The sequence below is a fragment of the Hordeum vulgare genome, chromosome 3H (genome assembly GCF_904849725.1).
Source record: "Hordeum vulgare subsp. vulgare chromosome 3H, MorexV3_pseudomolecules_assembly, whole genome shotgun sequence".
Lineage (NCBI taxonomy): Eukaryota > Viridiplantae > Streptophyta > Magnoliopsida > Poales > Poaceae > Hordeum > Hordeum vulgare.
The window spans coordinates 551,621,791-551,625,567 of NC_058520.1; the positions used below are offsets into that span (position 1 = coordinate 551,621,791).

Genomic DNA, 3,777 nt, shown 5'->3' on the forward strand with positions numbered 1-3,777 from the left:
CCACTTGCAACAACCAAGGAGCCGAGAACGATGATCATGACGATCAGCGCGACCTCAACCCTGCTACACCTCGTCGTGCCGAAGATTTTGAGGTAGCAGATGCACGGGAGCAGCATCGACGCCATGACGCTGAGGAGCGAGCCGACGAGCGCCATGAGGTGGCCGAAGAAGGGGACGGTGAGGGCCACGATGACCGTGCTGATGACGATGAACGTCCTGATCAGCATGTTGAGGGACCTCTTGTTGCCGACAAGCAGTTTTAGATGCGCTTTCGGAAATTTCGCATTGCTATAGAACACCAACCAGACGGGCAGGGGTGTTACCATGGTCTGAAATCGTGGAACACTCGGCTTCAGAACTCGTGAATGATCTTCTGCAGAGAAGAGTAAGTCCCACTTGCAGCAACCAAGGAGCCGAGAACGATGATCATGACGATCAGCGCGACCTCAACCCTGCTACACCTCGTCGTGCCGAAGATTTTGAGGTAGCAGATGCACAGGAGCAGCATCGACGCCATGACGCTGAGGAGCGAGCCGACGAGCGCCATGAGGTGGCCGAAGAAGGGGACGGTGAGGGCCACGATGACCGTACTGATGACGATGAACGTTCTGATCAGCATGTTGAGGGACCTCTTGTTGCCGGCAAGCAGTTTCTCTTCGATCGATGTCGCCACGGGGTCACCATCAGAGCGTACTTTGAGAATGGGTTGACCAGCGCGGTGTAGATTGCTAGCTTGGAGTTGAGCTTGCCCTCCGGGAGGTTCAGGGTCACCTTAGACTCAACGTCGTCGCCGTACATGAGGTAGCCCAGTATGGCCATGGATCCGTAGTTGAGGGTGTATGCGACGAAGCATATGACCAGTACCTGTCAATGCACTCCAACACAGAGACATGCAAAATCATCAGCCAGGGAAAGTGAGACATCGTTCGGCATACAACCCTGTTCGGTCACCCTCGGCACCTTTGTGGCCATCGAGAGCAGCACCGTTGTACACAAAAATGCTATTAACAAAAAGAAACATTATTACCACTCAATAAAAAACAAATTTATTATTAAAACAATAATCCAATTTTTACGTAAGCATTACATTATATTTTAAAACTTTAAAAGAAACTCCTTCCGTCCAAAAATAGATGTAGGTTCTGCATTTTTTCTAGCCCAATGCAACGCACGGGCATTTGTACTAGTTTTACAAAAAAACCTTTATTGTTTATGATATTAAACTCGTAATATATATTAAATATTTTTTTAAATACTCATATCTTTTAAACCGTAACTCCAAAGTTAACATATTATACATGGAATTTGATTAGAAAAATATATAGAATTTAAATATGATATTGTTTTATCTGTTAAACGTTTAATAAAAATAATATCTAGGGTGCAATCTTAATAAATAAGTCATTATTCGTCTTTCTTTCATACCGGTACTCATCCGGGTTGGGAATGAACACGTCAACAAAATCAGGATTAGAGATGAAACTGAAGGTCACTTGACTAATTCTTTGTACGTATTAAATCTACATGCAAGCCGTGTTAAAATAGAAGACCTGTGAAATTTTGAACTGCATTTTTGTAGGATAAGACCATCTTTATTTGTATCGTAACTATAAATTCTCAAATTATAGACATTTTTTATAAATTAAGAGCGTGTGCCGTGTGGTATTTCTTTCTCCCGTTGCAACGCATGGGCCCTTTTGCTAGTTAATAATAAAGAGGCTATCGCTTCCGTCGGAAAACCCACCACGGCATTTTTATAAAAAAACTATAATTTTTGTTATTCAACCTGCGCTCCATCATTTATCTCCAACGCAAAATAAAAAAATGATTCGCTGCAAAAATTATACCCGTACGCATCGCCTCCTCCCGTCGACCCTGGGCCATCCTGGCTTGTGCCCAGGCCGCCGCCACACCACTCGCCGCCGCGGCCGACCTCAACCGCCACCGCTGTCGATCTCAACCCACCCGCCTGTGCGTATGTACCTCTCCCCGCTCACTGTCCCTGTTGCGGCGCTCGAGCGCATTGCGTCGACCCTGCTCCACCCTGGCATGTGCCCAGGCCGCTGCCACACCACTCACCGCCGCGGCCGACCTCAACCACCACTGTTGTCGATCTCAACCCACCCGCCGCAGCGGCCGTACCTCTGCCCGCTTGCTGCCCCCGTTTCGACGCTCGAGCACAGCTTCTGGATCAAATCAATGCGACAGCTACAGTGACTGGGGATGATGCGTCTGGTCGATGCAGAACGGCGGCGGCGCGTCGATAAGGCGCGGCGGAGCGAAGTACTTGCAGGTGGAGGTGGGCCTCCATGGCTCACACGGGAAACTTCGAGGTTATGGCGCGACAACGGCGACTCCTTTTGGCCAGATAGAGGTGCCTAACCCTTGCTCCCCTCATCGTATCCCCTCCTCCGGCAGGAACTCATCATCTGGTGTGATCCCTCCCTATGCCTCCAACCGTGTGCCAAGCACCGGCAAGAAATTTTGTTTTGCGGGGATTTGTTTGCTCATGAATGAATGTATTGAATGTAAGATTGTATTGTTGTAGAGACAGAGAATGGAACACCACCTTCAGTTTGTCATCCGATCCCACATTCTCTCCTCCATGAGTGAAATAAGATAACAGTACATTGATCAATTCACGTAGCCTCTTTGTTTTGCTTTGCTTGTCCCGCTCAATTTCTCATCATGGTGGAATTAACAATGAACGGGTTGATTTTTCAACAAAATAGGATATGACTAACTACATTAGTTACTTAGCCTATTATTTTAATAAATCAAAATGATTATAAAAAGATTAAAAGCGTGTGGTATTTTTTTCTTCCGTTGCAACGCACGGGCCCTTTTGCTAGTACATTTATAAAAATAATACACACCATCATCCATCGGTTTAGTTTTCAGTAGATTTTATACTATGACCGGTATAATCAGTGGCGGAGGGAATGGGGGAGCGGGGGCCAGAACCCCCCCCCCCCCCATGGTTCGGCCCCCCAACTAACTGTAGAGGGGACTAGTATTAATATTATGGGCTTAATCATCTGGCTAAAATATTATATATGAGCTTAATTACTCTCAAGCCCAAAACGCAAGGGAAGGAAGCCACCAGGATGCATGTATCGCTCCAGCCTTCACGAATCACGTACGTAGCTTTTCTCTGCGTTGGGGCACTGGCCGGCCGCCGTGCTCCGTCGTCGCGCCGTCGCGCCGCCCGCCGCCGTGCTCCGCCGGTCCGCCCGTCGCCGGATAACGCTGCCAGACAGCCACAACCCAGTGCCCAGAGGTAAATGTAATGAAACTGTTGCTGTCGTTGATCTCTTGGAGTCTTGGTCTCTTCTCTCTTGGATAGTTGGATGGCTCATGGCTGCTGTCGTTGACTCCTTGGGAGCTTGGGATCATGGGATGGCTTTTCTTTACTGTCATTGTGATGGCTATTGTCTACACTATAGGTTCATACATATTTACATATTTATTTTTTACTAATGTGAGAACTCCATAGGTCATGAGGAAGAGGAAGACACCACTCATAAGTAATTTTTTCAAGCCAATTACTACAAACTCTACAGTTGAAAATGCAAATGCAACCATGATGGTAGATGCCATAGATCAACCATTGGTCATAATGCCACCAATCTCAGTTCAGTTGATATGCCATCCCCTGAGCAAAATATTGAGGCATCTGTGGAAGTTCTAGAACAACAAAGAATCGGAAGCACACCGTTCGAGTGAGACGCTGGAAAGCACAAACAGATTTGGGAACTTCCTCTTGAGAAGCAAAAT

General features: G+C 47.0%; 1 pseudogene; it reads right to left on the reverse strand.

Moving 5' to 3' along the window:
- Nucleotides 1-305: 305 nt before the first annotated feature.
- Nucleotides 306-3,396, reverse strand: LOC123442010 (annotated as a pseudogene).
- Between the last annotated feature and the right edge of the window lie 381 nt (nt 3,397-3,777).